At 36.0% G+C, this 17,002-nt stretch overlaps 1 pseudogene; it reads right to left on the bottom strand.

Moving 5' to 3' along the window:
* Window positions 1-367: 367 nt before the first annotated feature.
* LOC110635952 (nuclear transcription factor Y subunit A-3-like) lies at window positions 368-16,075 on the bottom strand (annotated as a pseudogene).
* Between the last annotated feature and the right edge of the window lie 927 nt (window positions 16,076-17,002).

Here is a 17,002-nt window from a genome sequence, read left to right as displayed (position 1 = left end):
AAAGTTGACTACCCAAGCAAATCTGGTTTAGCACTTACCTTCTGCGCTTCTCTTTTGCTTCTAGTTCTAGGGATCTGGGTGTTAGATCATCTCTTTGTTCTTTATGGTGGATGCCATCCTTTTAGGCTTTGCAAGTAATTTTCCTTTTCATTTAGGAATGACAAGATATCGGAGCGAATGGAAAAGATAAATAATAAAAATGTATGAAACGATAAGGAGAATTATAATAAAAATATTTTATATTTAAAAAGGGGTGAATTAATTAAAAGGTAAATAAAAGTAATATATATTTTTATATTTAAAAAAAGATGAAGAAATAGTAAATTTGATGGATCACCACTGCTGTAGAATCCCAAAAGCAAGCCTCTTCAGTTAAACGCAATACTTGTAGAAACAACCAGCACAATTCAGTCATTGATGCACTTTTCAGTGCAAAAAGTAATAGCATAACAAGTAAATAGACAAAGCCAAGGATGAATTGCTCGCCCGGTACCATGGCATCCGGACAATTGAAACACAATGCTAGGTTTCACCGCACATAAGATCCCCATTGGTTTGCAGGGCGACCAGGCTTGAGAACCGGTGTTCTGACTGTATGAAAATGGCATCACCTGTCACGATCCAACCTATGGGCCGGACCGGCACTAGGACCTGAGCCAGCCTAAAGCCCCCGAGGCCCGTAGTAAGCCTAACTGTTCATTGACCCAACTCTAAGGCCCATTTGGGCCCAGATTCAAGAAAACAAACGGACAGAATCCGGCCATAAAATGGGCTTTCCAACGGGGAGTTTTCGACTCACCCGACCTGTAAACACAATAAATACTCAATTGGGGAGCTCAGCTCACCCTCCACATACTCATAGCATCATAAAAGAAATGGGAGCTCAGCTCCCTCATCCAATCCATCAAACATGCATATAATATTAAGTTTACAGGTCTAACATGATAATAATATTACAGACCAAATTCAAATAATTACTGCTAACACATGTGAAAATTCTAGGAGTAAATAAAATTACACAAATATTGATAAACAACCTGCGAAGTAGAAAAGCAGGTTAACCCAGAATAAAATATCCTCCTGTGGCCTGTAAAAATTTTTGAACAGGAGTGAGCGTTCGACTCAGAGAGTAAAATATCAATTTTAACCATAATCTCTATAACTATCTAAAACTAATGCAACATCAGCAATAAATTCACATCATAGCATCAAAAAGGTAATTTGGAGCACTCACGCACCCTGTAGCATCAATCATAATATATGGGAGCTGATCCCCTATATAGCTCTCTTAAATCCAACCTGGTGCCAGCGAAGAACTCAGCTCGGACTTCCACTTAATAACCAAATCGAGGGTCCCAGCGAAGAACTCAAGCCGTGACTACCCCTCGAAGGATCGGGTCCCAGCGAAGAACTCAAGCCGTGACTACCCGTCCTATCCATAGTCCACACCACATCACACGCACGCCAACGCACGCACACTGCTCCAAATTACCGCAACAACATTCATGGCACTTTAACAGTTATTAATGCAATATAAATCGTGCCTAGAGTTTAAATACATAATTATATGCATATAAGTGATGCATGGGCATGCTGAACATATAATAATATCGAAATTATAATTAAAATTAATATTTTACTCACAGACTTTACGACAATCACTGTGGCGGCTGGGCGGAGGAAGAAGGCTGTCCCGGCTCACCTGACAATTTTATTACAATCATTTAATAAATCTGACTCAATACAAACAAAGAAAAAGACCAATACGTCCTAAGTCGTGTCGAAATTCCGGCAGAGTCTCCCCTATACCTAGGACCTACCCAACCTGCAAAAGGGCTCAAAACACACTTCTATACTCACAATCCATATATCCACAACTCAATCACATCACACAGCCCCTCCTGGGCCCATCAAATCAATCATCCGTCACAATATGTAAAATTTCAATTTAGTCCCTATAATTGACCATTTTTGCAAAAACTGCCCAAATAAGCTCTAAAAATTCTAAAACTTTGCCCCGCGGTCCTTAGCAATATTACTAAGCTATTGCAAAAGGAATTATAATTTTTCGATAATCCACGAATATTTTATGAATTTTATTCTAAATCGATATTAGCCGAAAACGAGCAACTTGGAGTTTGGGTTTACCTATGCCAATTCTGACACCTGAAACGCGTCCAGAACGTCTGAAAATGCTAGGATTGACTGTAATATTGACCACGTTCTGAGACGGGCCGTCGGGCAGCCGGATCTGGCTGAAAATGCAGTCCCGACGCCGGTGAGCTATCCTCGATCCGATCGCACCTAATTTAAGTCCAAATTTTGTTAATAATTATCCTAAAATTATTTTTAAATTTTGGGAATCGAAAAAGTTCGAAAATCTCACTAAGCGATCTGGACCGTCCGATTATCGCCTTTTTCAAATGGTGTCCAATCGGAGCGGGACCAGTCCTATCTCGAAGATCTCGTCGTCCTGAGTCCATCGGTGGCCTCAGATTTCCAATCCGACGGTCGGATCGCCGGAAAAGTGGCCGGAAAGCCACTGCCATCATTTTCTCTCTCCTCTTTCTCTCTCTTCGTTTCTTGCCGGAAAACTCCATTAAAACCGGCGAGTCTTGGTCGGACGAGGAACCCAGTGCTGCCAGACGCTTGCTGCCGGCGTCCCGTGCCTTCTCGTCGTCGGAGATGGCCGAAAACGGCCTTGGGTGATCTCGCCGTCGCGCTCTCTCTCTCTTCTATTCTCGTCGCCGCCGCCATCTTCCGTCGCCGTTCCTTGTCCCTGGTGGTCGCCCGGCCACGCTGAAGTCGCCCAGGTGGTCACCGGCAGTGGGTCCCTTGCCGGCAAGAAGAAAACGGGAGGGAGGAAGAGAGTCGGGGAGAAAGAGAAGGAGAGTTGGGGGGGGGGTCTGCTGCGTTTTTCAAATTAGGCGTTTTACAATTAGGTCCAAAAATAATTTTTATTTTGTTAAAATTTGATAAAATTCTAATAATGATAAAAATAAATATAGTCTAGGAAAATTTAATTATTTTATTTTCATTTACTAAATTAAATTTTATTTATTTATTTATTATTATTATTATTATTATTTTAAATTTTTGGGTTGTTACATCACCGTTAGGGACAACATGCATTTTACTAGTGGAAGTTGGATCAGACTGCTGGAGCTTTTTTGTGCTGAGAAAGCGTCCACCAGATCCCCTAACTCTATTTAATGCATGCAGATGCCGAGACTCATGAAGATATGGCTGCATTCATCCAGTAGCTCAGTAAGTGGATCGTTACATAAAGAAAAATACTGCCATTATTATTATTAGCACTGAGATTTTTCTTCCAAACAAGGGATCAAATAATATTGGCTATAAAATAATAGCAACACAATAAGATTTTCCAGAATATATGCAAACTCTCCAACATAATTAACGCCCTAATAATACATGCAGATTATATGTACCTTTCGACGTTTTACAAGCTTGTTCCGAGCCTCTAGCTTTGACCGTAATCGTCTCCTCCTTAGAATTCCATGGTACTGTTTTGCATTAACATAAATGGGCCCATCATCAGCAAGATCAAGGGGCAGAGGTACTCGTGCTGTTGTCATCCCAGCCATCTGAGAACCCAGTGGAGGCTGAATCTGGTCAGTTCACAAAGATACTTACAACATAAAAAGAAAACTATGTGTTGACCCCGTGTAGCTCAAAATGAGCATTAATTTTGATGATAACAAAACTCAAAGAGAATCTATCTAACCTAACCTTAAAGTGATGTGTAGATTCTTTGCCTTATGCATAAAGAACCTTTGAAGTTGTATCTAAGGAAAAAGGATACTCAAAGGTATTTCAAGACAAATCCAAAATGAGAAAAAGACTATGGAAATCAAGACTCAAAGCAAAGGTATGAAAAGCATAGTGTTAGAGTCTTAGGTCTTGTGTGAAAAAGAATGGATGAGAATTTAGTCATATGGAGCTCAAAAATGAAAATTTATTTTCTGATTACTCTTTCTCATCATGACCTTGAACACAACTATTGAAACATTTTTTAAAGGTCTAAATCATTTTGCATTACAAGTTGAGACATGCAGCTGTTGACTTAGTTTCCTAACTGGTTTGCTAATTATGTTTGCTAATGTGTTTGCTAAAAACATTAGTTTACTAACTAGTTTACTGACCGCTACTAAAATTTCATTAGTTTGCTAATTTATCAGAGCTGCTCAACTTCGCACAAAATGACAAAATAACGGCTATTTTGTCTTGGGCAGTGTGTATAACGTTCCAAAAGGGTTTCAAACGGTCTAAAATGATTTGGGACTATAAATACACCTTCCTTACTTCATTTCAATTTGATGAAAGCTAACATTTGAACTCCAACATTGATTTTTCATTTATTGCTTTCATTCAAGAGCTTTAAAGATTTTGAGCTACCATTGGCAAATCAACTCATCTCTTCTTTATAGTTTGATTTGTATTGAGTAAGAGTGAGTGTTGAAATATTGAATTGCATTCAAGAGAGGTTGTACAAGCACCTATTGAAGCTTGAGAGAGAAAGTGCTTGTGATAGCACTTGTGAAGGTTTCAAGCTACCTTGGTGTAAAAGCTTGGTGTTGAGAAATTGTAAAAGGCTTTTGGTCTCTTGCCTTCAAAAGAGCAAATAGTGAAGAGAAGACTCAAAGATGGTTCTTTGAGAGAGTGGATGTAGGTTAGTTAAGCCGAACCACTATAAAAATCCTTGTGTTTGATTTCTCTAACCCTTACTTCCTTACTTTTGTGCAATTTTAAATTTTCCCTCATATACATGATATTGAATGTTGGTTAAATAGATTGAGTTGATAAATTTGTTGACATTTTGAGTGACTTGAGAAATTGGTTGTATATTGTATGATAAATGCTTTGTTAGATATTGCCATATAAATTGATTGAGGCTTGAATTGAAACTTAGGAACACATTGTTGAAGCACATATTACTTTTATTTTACATAGAGAAACACTTAGTTAAACAAAGCCACAATTTTTCATTAGGCTACAAGCAAGGGCCGAAAAATTATTAAAGTCCAATTCACCCCCCCTCTTGGACTATTTTGGGACAACAAATTGGTATCAGAGCCTGACTCTCTTGCTTAGGGTATTACAACCTTAGAGTGATCCATAATGGCTAGTTCATCTAGTAATACTGCCGGTATACCTGCACCTTTAGTTGAAGGCTACTCAATCACTAGACCACCACTTTTCAATGGCACTAATTATTCATTTTGGAAAGTAAGAATGAGAAATTTCATACAATCTGTAGATATTGATGCATGGAGAATTATTAAAAATGGTCCACATGTTCCTTAAAAGAATGGTACTGGAACTACAAAAGTTCCAAAACATGAAGATGAATATGATGACAATGATTGGAAGAAAATCTCTATAAATGCTAAAGCTATTAATATTTTGCATTGCTCACTTGACCTTAATGAATACAATCGTGTTTCAGGATGTCAATCTGCTAAGGAAATTTGGGATAAGCTTGAAGTGACTTATGAAGGAACTGATGTTGTTAAAGAGTCCAAAGCAAACCTTCTGATTCGAGATTATGAGTTGTTTGAAATGAGGCCAGGAGAATCAATTGCGGATATGAGTACAAGGTTTACTGATCTTGTAAATCTTCTCAAAGCACTTGGTAAAAGATTTGAGGAAGCTGAACTTGTGAAGAAAATTCTTAGATCACTTCCAAAGTCTTGGGAAGCAAAGACAACAGTTATCCAAGATACCAAAGATTTCAAAACATTCACCTATGATGAACTCATTGGTTCTCTCATTGCACATGAGATGGTATACAAGAAGGATGAAGTTGAAAATGACCAAAAGAAGAAGAAAAGCATTGCTCTCAAGTCAAATAAGGATGAAGATAAGAAGAAAGGAGTTGCTTTCAAAGTTGACTCAAGTGACAACTCAAGTGCTTCGAGTGAAGATGATGATGAAATGGCTATGCTTGCAAGAAAATTTAAAAGAGCTTTCAAGAAAGGAGGAAGCAAATACAAGAAATTCTTGAAAAAGTATACTCCCAAGGATAAACACTTCAGAGATTCAAAAGAAGAAATTGTATGTTATGAGTGTCACAAACCTGGACATATCAAGCCCAAATGTCCATTGCTCAAAAAGAAGAAAGGAAAAGAAGATAGTAGCAAGAAAGCTATGAAAGTAGTATGGAGCAACAGTGAAGAATCTTCAAATGATGAATCAAGTGACAAAGAGGCTGCTCTTCTTTATATGATGGCACTTGAAGAGAAAGTCGAAAGTTCACAAAAGGAAGAAGAAAGTGACAATGAGGTAAACTCTTATGAATCTCCTAATGTAGAAGAACTTGAACTTGCATTTGCTAGAGTATATGATGAGTATAGAAATTACAAGAGAAAGTGCACTAAAATGAATTTAGAGATTGAATCATTGAGATCACAAAATATTGCCATGTCCAATGTGCATAAAGAAAATGAATTTTACAAAGGACAAATTGCCATGTTTAAAGAACTAGATTTAGAGTTGAAAATCTCAAAAGATACTTGTGAAATGCTCATTGAGAAAAATAAAGTTCTTGAAGCTAAAGTAGAGTCTTTGACAAATGATTTGGCAAAATTTACAAAAGGAAAAGAAACTCTAGATGCACTTCTTGGAAACCAAAGAATTTCGAGTGAAAAATATGGAATTGGTTTTAATGGTTTCATGAACTATGACAAGTATAAGAATCATTTCATTAAAGCATCTACATCTTCCTTGCCTAATGTTACATGTTATTATTGCAATAAAAGAGGTCATATGACTAGCTCTTGTGCACTTAGGAAAGGTCATTTTAAGGTGAAGAAGGTATGGGTACCAAAGGGAACCTTACCTAAGGTCACTAACCCCCAAGGACCCAAAGTTGCTTGGGTACCTAAAGCTAAATGATTAAATTTCAGGTTTGTTGCAAAGGGATGAAGGAAAGTGATAAATGGTATATAGATAGTGGTTGTTCAAAGCACATGGTAGTGAAAAGGACAAGTTTTCAGAAATTGCAATGAAAGATGGAGGATATGTAAAATTTGGAGATAAAGGAAAAGGAAAAATAATTGGAAATGGCACAATTGGAACCAAACCTTGTATTGAAGATGTGTCGCTTGTTGAAGGACTGAAATACAACTTGCTAAGTGTAAGCTAACTTTGTGATAAAGGCTTTGAGGTAAAATTTACTTCTTCCCTATGTACAATCAATAACTTAGAAAATGACACATTGTTCATTGCCAATAGATCCAATAATGTTTACTTGCTTGACATGAAAAATTTTGAAACTAATCATGGTACATGTCTAGTATCTCTTGATAACTCAAGCTATTTGTGGCATAGAAGACTAGGTCATGCAAGCATGCATACACTTTCAAAATTGTCTAAGAAGGAACTTGTTAATGGTCTTCCTAAGATTAATTATGAAAATGAATTTCAATGTAGAGCATGTGCACTAGGAAAGCATACTAGAGCATCTTTTAAATCTAAGAACATTGTGTCTACCACTAGGCCATTAGAATTGCTTCATCTTGATTTGTTTGGACCTGTAACTCCTACTAGTCTTGGTGGAAAATCATATGCTTTAGTTATTGTTGATGACTATTCAAGATATACATGGACATTTTTCCTTGCTCACAAAGATGAAACTTTTGAAAAATTCACCTCGTTTAGTAAAATGGTTCAAAATGAAAAAGGCTTTTGCATCTCATCTATAAGAAGTGACCATGGAACTGAATTTGAAAACCATTTGTTTGAGAAATATTGTGATAAATATGGAATCAATCATAATTTTTCAGCTCCTAGAACACCACAACAAAATGGGGTAGTAGAAAGGAAAAATAGAACTTTGCAAGAAATGACTAGAACTATGTTGAGTGAAAATAATTTGCCAAAGTACTTTTGGGCTGAAGCTGTTAATACATCTTGTTATGTGTTGAATAGAGTTTTGATTAGACCAATTTTGAAAAAGACCCCTTATGAGCTTTGGAAAGGAAGAAAACCAAATATCTCATATTTCAAAGCATTTGGTTGTAAGTGCTATGTTTTAAATAACAAGAAGGATAACTTAAAGAAATTTGATGCTAAATCCGATGAAGGAATCTTTCTTGGGTATTCAACAAAGAGTAGAGCCTATAGAGTGTTCAATAGAAGAAGTTTGGTTATTGAGGAAACTATTCATGTTTTGTTTGATGAGACTAACCCTTCTATTAGAAGGAAAAATGCTTGTGATGATAATAATGAGCAGATTTTTGGAAAAGAAAATATAATATCAAGTCAAGAAATAGAACAAGTTGATGACAAAGATGAGGAAACTCAAGGAGAAACTACAAAGATGTCCATGATGCCAATGAAGATCAAATTAATGAAGAAATGCCAAATTTGGAAGAATTACAAGTAAATGAGCCCCAACATGAAGATTTACCTAAAGAATGGAGATTCCATAGAAACCATCCTCAAGAAGACATTATTGATGATCCATCTCAAAGGATGATGACTAGAGCACAATTGAGAAGATATTTTGGTAATGTTGCTTTTGTTTCACAAATTGAACCTAAATGTTTTGAAGATGCTCAAAATGATGAAAGTTGGATTCTTGCTATGCAAGAAGAACTAAATCAATTTGAGAGAAATAAAGTTTGGAATTTAGTGCCTAGACCAAAAGATCATTCAATTATCGGCACTAAATGGGTTTTTAGAAACAAAATGGATGAAAAAGGCAATGTTGTTAGGAACAAAGCTAGACTGGTGGCTCAAGGCTACAACCAAGAGGAAGGGATTGATTTTGATGAAACCTTTGCTCCGGTTGCTAGAATTGAAGCTATTAGAATGTTGTGTGCCTTTGCATGTTTCAAGGACTTTATGCTTTATCAAATGGATGTCAAGAGTGCATTTTTAAATGGTTATATTGATGAGGAAGTGTATGTTGCACAACCTCCAGGCTTTGAAAATCATGAGCATCCAAATCATGTTTATAAACTTACTAAAGCCTTATATGGTTTAAAGCAAGCTCCTAGAGCATGGTATGAAAGGCTTAGTAAATTTCTTTTACAAAATGATTTTCAAAGAGGCAAAGTGGATACAACACTTTTTGTTAAGAAGCATCATAATGATATGCTCATTGTGCAAATTTATGTTGATGATATAATTTTTGGTGCTACTAACGAATCTCTTTGCAAGAAATTTTCTAAGATTATGCAGAATGAATTTGAAATGAGCATGATGGGTGAGCTCACATTCTTCCTTGGACTTCAAATTAAACAAATGAAAGATGGCATCTTCATAAATCAATCAAAATATATCAAGGATATGCTAAAGAAATTTAAGATGGAAAATTTGAAGAGCATGGGCACTCCTATGAGTTCAACAATTAAAATGGACGGTGATGAAATAGGTAAAGAAGTAGATACCAAGCTTTATAGAGGTATGATTGGCTCTCTTTTGTATCTTACTGCATCTAGGCCAGACATACACTTTAGTGTTTGCTTGTGTGCAAGATTTCAATCATGTCCAAAAGAATCCCATCTAAGTGCAGTTAAAAGGATTTTTAGATATCTCATTGGCTCACAATCAATTGGTTTATGGTATCCAAAATGTGAATCATTTAATCTTGTTGGCTATAGTGACTCTGATTTTGCTGGAAGTAGACTAGATAGAAAAAGTACTTCAGGTACTTGTCAATTTCTTGGTCTTGCACTAGTTTGTTGTACGAAGAAACAAACTTGATAGCTTTATCTACTGACTAAAGCGGAATATATAGTCTTTGGTAGTTGCGTTGCTCAAATTTTATGGATGAAACAACAATTGGAAGATTTTGGTTTAAAATATAATCTTGTTCCTATTAGGTGTGACAACACAAGTGCCATAAACTTGATCGAAAATCCAGTCCAACATTCAAGAACTAAACATATTGAGATTACACATCATTTTATTAGAGATCATGTTCAAAATGGAAATATCAAAATAGAGTTTGTTGCCTCTGAAAATCAACTTGCTGACATTTTTACAAAGCCTCTTAATGAAGAAACCTTTTGTAGAATTAGAAGGGAAATTGGTATGTGTGAATCACTTGCTTGAAATCTAAGTCATAATAACTTCATGTATCTTCATTTTATTGAATGTGTAACTGATCTGCTGTGATATTAGTTTGCTGAAAAATCTTTAAAGAATATTAGCTAACCTATTTGTGTACTCGTGAAATTAGTTTACTAAGTTGTATACTAATATTGCGTGGCTAAAATTAGTTTGCTATATCATGTACTGTTCCAATTTCAAACCAAAAAGTGATTGTTCTTGAAGTTTTCTACGTGTTCACCAATGCATTTATCTTTCCACATTTGATATCATACTCTCAGTAATGTGTCAGACATGTAGAAATGTTTATTTGTGCATATAGGTATAGGTAGACTTGTTTGAAATGCAAACTAAAGTAAAAAAAAAAAAAGGGAAAAACAGGTTCAGTTGAAAGTACAGTGAAAATGAAAAGCGCGGGACTCAAGAGGACTTAAACCCTCTGCCACACGAAACCTCCACGCTTTCTCTCTCTCCACTGTTTCGATTTCCGACACCTCCCAAACCATACCCGATACCTCTATCCGGCGAAACATACCCTAACTCACCAAAAATCTCAAGTTTCCTTTCCTCTTCCTCTCTTCACTCCCCGAACCACCATTACCCGATTTCATTTTTGTTTCAATGGCTCGCACCAAACGAAAATCCCCTGTTGTTGCAGCTGCTTCATCTTCCTCGTCAGCCTCCGACGATGTTCCTATCGCGGCATTGCGGAAGAAAATGAAAGGAAAGCAAAATGTGCCGAAATCAAAATCAGCTAGTAAGTCTTCTCACTCGTCCAAGGGTGTCGAATCCCCTAAATCGACACCAGAAAAGAAAAAGACAGTACAGAAGCAAGGGATGGATGCCAAAAGAAAAATGGGTATCGAAAAACTTTCGGGTTCAGTGGATAAAGCACTGTTGGATTGCAAATTCATCAAATGGGAGAACTTTAATCAGGTAAACTTTCAATTTAAAGAGCTTTTTGAGTTTCAAGGATGGTTGGATGTATGTGAATGTGCGAATGAGTACTACCCTAGGCTTGTTCAAGAGTTTTATAGAACCATGAGAATTGTTGATGATGAGGATCGATTTGAAGTAATTTTGAATACAAATACATATAGTGTTTCATTGAACGATAGCCACGGCTTTAAAATTGCCCAATGATGGAAATAGAATTTCCACACATAAGGATGTTGCTAGAGTAGCGAGGATTCATCTGGTTGAGTTTGAAAATGAGGTGTTCCTGCTAACACCGCCAAAAATGAGAAATCCACGATGCAAAGCCCTCCAGCATATCAAAATTATTCACAGTATGGTGAACTATGTGTTCTGTCCGAAATCTGGCAGTTATGGCTATCTAAGTCACTTGGACATGTGTATTATGTGGCACATTGTGAATAAAGTTAGGTTGAATCTAGCTTACTTAATTTTCAAAAACATGTGCAAAGCCTATGGGATTGGAAAACTGCCTTATGCACATTTGTTAACTGCTGTGTTTAAAGAGCTAAAGGTGAATGTCACTAAGGAAAGCTCTAGGGCTGACTTGATAGTGCTTAGAGAAATACATTCAGACACTGATGGGAGAAAGACAAGATTTGAAAAGGGTGGTTCCTCCTCTGCTAAAGTTGATTACAGTTACGCTAGTGAAGGTTTGAATGAAATTCAAGGGATAAAAGCTACTGTTAATGAACATTTTAGTTCAACAAATCAGTCCCTTGACATTCTCAGAAAATTTGTGGATGTGGTTGACTATAAAGTGAGTCACCTGCTCACTCAAAATGAGGAGTTAAAGAAGCTGATTATGGCTCTTCAGCAGGCCAAGGAAATTGGAGCTCCAACTAAAGTTGAGGCTGCTACTCAGGTTTCTGCTGATAAGGGAGAAAGCAACAAAGTTGAAGAGTCTCCTGCTGATATGGCATGTGAAAGTGGTCAAGTTGCTGAAGCTGAACTTGAACCTGTAGTGGATGCCCATGATGAGCATGCTAGTGACCAGGTCCTTGAACCTGAGATTGGTCCTACAGCTGATGTACCTACTGAACTTGATGGTAACAAGGTTGTAGAAGCTGAAAGTGAGTTACCAAAGGAAGGTGAAAAGGTTCTAGAATCTGAACAAGTTGTTGAACCTCCACCTGCTCCACGGTTGAGGCTAGCTGCTTTGTTCTACTACGACATCGGGAACCTTCTTTCAAAGACCACCAAGCTAGTGCTCAAACTCAGCTATCTGCAGCTGCTGTCCCTGCAGCCAAGAAAGGTAAGAAAAGGTACAAGTCCACCATGTCCAATCCCTATCAGACGTTAGCTGCTGCTCTTGAACCCCCTTCTGAAGACGATGAGGCCGAGAAAGATGATCAAGTGGCTGACCAAGCACCTCCGGCCCCTGTTATTAAACTGCCTAGGAAGAAAATGGTGCCTTCAAAATCCACTCGCAGGAGTAAAAGACTTAAATAGCATCTCATCTGGATTTTTAGTTTACTGATTGCATATTTAGTTTACTAGTCTGTTTGCTGATATTGGTTTTTAGTTTGCTACTGTCTATCTTACTGCATTTACATTTTGGCTCACATGATTCTTTTTGGGTACTTTCTCCTGTTTCCTTTTTGATTGATGACAAAAAGGGGGAGAATGGTTATGGATATGTGAATATGTGTTGATATGGAAATGTGTTGACATATATACTTGTGAAGTGTGGTGATATATATATGTGATGATACTTGTGTTGCTGGATATACTTGTGAAGTGTGAATATGTTTTATAGCATAAATTCAGGGGGAGCTTATGTACAGAAAATGGATTTCTTGGATTTTATATGCATATATTTAGGGGGAGCATTTTCGGTATACTATACTTGGATTTACATACTCACATAAATTCTCACACACTTTTATTTTTGATTGATTGATTGAGTTTTGTCATCATCAAAAGGGAGATTGTTGACCCCGTGTAGCTCAAAATGAGCATTGATTTTGATGATAACAAAACTCAAAGAGAATCTATCTAACCTAACCTTAAAGTGATGTGTAGATTCTTTGCCTTATGCATAAAGAACCTTTGAAGTTGTATCTAAGGAAAAAGGATACTCAAAGATATTTCAAGACAAATCCAAAATGAGAAAAAGGCTATGGAAATCAAGACTCAAAGCAAAGGTATGAAAAGCATAGTGTTAGAGTCTTAGGTCTTGTGTGAAAAAGAATGGATGAGAATTTAGTCATATGGAGCTTAAAAATGAAAATTTATTTTATTATTACTCTTTCTCATCATGACCTTGAACACAACTATTGAAACAATTTTTAAAGGTCTAAATCATTTTGCATTGCAAGTTGAGACATGCAGCTGTTGACTTAGTTTCCTAACTGGTTTGCTAAAATTTTCGGTTTGTTAATGTGTTTGCTAAAAACATTAGTTTACTAACCAGTTTACTGACTGCTACTAACATTTCATTAGTTTGCTAATTTATTAGAAATTTTGCTCAACTTGCGCAAAAGGACAAAATAACGGCTATTTTGTCTTGGGCGGTGTGTATAACGTTCAAAAGGGTTTCAAGCGGTCTAAAATGATTTGGGACTATAAATACACCATCCTTACTTCATTTCAATTTGATGAAAGCTAACATTTGAACTCCAACATTGATTTTTCATTTATTACTTTCATTCAAGAGCTTTAAAGATTTTGAGCTACCATTGGCAAATCAACTCATCTCTTCTTTATAGTTTGATTTGTATTGAGTAAGAGTGAGTGTTGAAATATTGAATTGCATTCAAGAGAGGTTGTACAAACACCAATTGAAGCTTGAGAGAGAAAGTGCTTGTGATAGCACTTGTGAAGGTTTCAAGCTACCTTGGTGTAAAAGCTTGGTGTTGAGAAATTGTAAAAGGCTTTTGGTCTCTTGCCTTCAAAAGAGCAAATAGTGAAGAGAAAACTCAAAGAGGGTTCTTTGAGAGAGTGGATGTAGGCTAGTTAAGCCGAACCACTATAAAAATCCTTGTGTTTGATTTCTCTAACCCTTACTTCCTTACTTTTGTGCAATTTTAAATTTTCCTCATATACATGATATTGAATGTTGGTTAAATAGATTGAGTTGATAAATTTGTTGACATTTTGAGTGACTTGAGAAATTAGTTGTATATTGTATAATAAATGTTTTGTTAGATATTGCCATATAAATTGATTGAGGCTTGAATTGAAACTTAGGAACACATTGTTGAAGCACATATTACTTTTATTTTACATAGAAACACCTAGTTGAACAAAGCCACAATTTTTCATTAGGCTACAAGCAAGGGCGAAAAATTGTTAAAGTCAATTCACCCCCTCTTGGACTATTTTGGGACAACACTATGCTTACCATAAAACAGGAAAGAACATAAACAAGAGAAAATGAGGCTCAAATCATCACTTTAAAAGGATTAAAATGCATCTTGCCCATCAGAGTCATGAATTAGGAATGAAAACTGGCATTAACACAGTAAATTGCAAAACAATTAACATACCATAATCAAGTAGAAAAATTCCTTCAACAAATAATACCTATTATTTGCAACATATGAACATCTTGTAGAAATCACATGCTCCAATGGGTACACAATCTTTCCTACATAAAAACAACTGCATGGCACAAATGTGCCTGCAGATGGCAGCAAACAAACAAGATGTAATCAACAAAAACTTACAACAGTCTGCAGTCCATATAGGGTAAATAGTCCACCAAAGTAATTATCAGCATAGGGAGAGGAGCACAAGCCTGAAATTAAAAAAAAAAACATGAATTTACACGCTGAATATCTTAAAACCTTTAAACAAAAAAAAAAAAAAAAAGATTTCACTTACCACCGAGTGACTATTTTCAGTTTGTGAAAAATTAAGTGCAATTTCTGGACTACTAAACAAGAAAACTGGCTTCATTCTGCCTTCGGCACCCTTCCCACAACCTTCATCTTCACCTGAGTACATGGAACAATAACTAATTAATTTGATATTGATTTCCAATATTCAGGTAAGGTAACCACTAACCAGATCAGCTACAATCATAAAGCATAGAAAATCAAGAAAATGACAAATGCAACTATGAATATAAGAGAAAAGATGTTCAAAGATGCAACTTTCAACATGAGAACTATTGAACTAGTATAGATTCCCCTTAACAGTCTTAATTTATAAAAGAGATAAATGATCAAAATTAGGGTCTTGATTTAGTGAATGCATTAACCGATCACAGCAACCAGCAGTCAGAATCCCAAAAAAAGACAGAAAATGACTTTTTAACATAAGATATTTTCAGGAATAAAGTGGGAGAAAGTAAGCAAATTCATAAGAATAACAAAAGGAGACATGTCCTTCTAAAGAGAATATAAAAAAACCGAACTAATTTTAAAGTTCTCAATGCAAAGAGAAAGATCTCTATAGAATAGAAACTAAATTATTGAGCTTCAAACATATGTCAGGAATGAATCATAGAGTTCACATTTAACAGGAACTACATAAATTTTGTTTCATGGGGGAGGGAAAAAAGAAACAAAAATCCCCATTATCCTTTTTCCCCTTTCACGTCCTTTTCTTTTCCTTGCATCTCATTTTGCAATTTGTAGTAGTCTATGCTTTACAGGTAAGGAGAGGAAAAAAATAAAGAATATAATGCAAACAAATTTATCCAACTAAACGTATATACCAGATTTAGACGAAATGCATTGATCTAGTGAACTGGCTCCCCCAACAGCGCCCATTCATTGCGAGATTGACCAACTGATTGAGTTGAAGATGATTCTTGGTCCAGGACTTGAAGACGTAAATGCTTTTCTTTGTGATAAAGTTGGGGTGGAGAGTCCACTTTAAAGCTTACATTCTTTGATAAAGACTCTGGAATTTGCTGTCCATTCGAATGCCACCATGCTGGGCAACTAAAAGTAAACTGGGCTTCACCAAACTTTTTCTTGGGCAAGTTCTGAATTCGTACAGCCATCTAGTTTATCTATACCTTACGAATTTGATGAAAATCCTTTTAAAAGCACAGAGAGATTACTGAATAACTGTCTATGGCAAGACAAGAAACAATGAGCCAGGGCTGCCTAAATTAAAATTAAAAAAAAAATGAAACTACAAAATTCATAATCAAATGATAAAGGAAATGGCTCAAAGATGAGACTAAAACACACTCAATACAATAATTTTCCACGATGAAACAGCTAAATGAAGCATCTCATTCTCATTGATGCATAGAAATATAATCTCAAATGCCCAGTAATTTGATTAAACCCCAACGCTATAGTGAATGATGATGCCCCTAATTTGGAAAAACTGAATCCCATAAAATTTTTGTGGCATTCATTTGTTCATAGTTGTCATGTTTGAAACCTTGCAAAAAGAAATTATTAAAAATCCAAGGTTTTGATCATTAAAATTGATAGATTTTGAATAGGAATTTCACAAGAGTTAAATGCACTTCATTGTTTAATCAAAGCAAAAACCTAATCTTTATTTCCATCCCTCTTTCTCACTTCCTCTCACTTCCTCTCAATAGAAATGCATATAGGGCAGTTAATAGGAAAAAGGAATGACGAATTCAAATATTCATTCATTTCAAACACAATCTTTATTTGAATTCAATTGAATTTTGATACTAGTTTAAAGCATGCCAAAAATGCTGAACTCCCATCAGTAGGACTGCCTTCAAAAACTTGTGTTTGGAAAAGCTCCCATGTGCATGTGTGTGTGGTGTAAGCAATTGAAAATGGGCATCTAAGAGGAAAAAAAGACCTAGACTTCTACTACAAATACCAGTTGAAAGAAGAATATTCAGAACAACTGCATGAGAAAGAAAATACCAGAGCTAGAAAACTATATTCTGAAAACAATCTGCCACTGAAATGAGCTTGCCATAGCCATAACTCATAAGTGATACTCCACATCAAGCTAAGGAAAACATGGTCTAAAATTAATACATTCATAA

This window comes from Hevea brasiliensis, chromosome 4, assembly GCF_030052815.1.
Source record: "Hevea brasiliensis isolate MT/VB/25A 57/8 chromosome 4, ASM3005281v1, whole genome shotgun sequence".
In the NCBI taxonomy this organism is placed as follows: Eukaryota; Viridiplantae; Streptophyta; class Magnoliopsida; order Malpighiales; family Euphorbiaceae; genus Hevea; species Hevea brasiliensis.
Note: the sequence above shows the minus strand (reverse complement) of the source record. Positions and strands in the feature narration are given on the sequence as shown.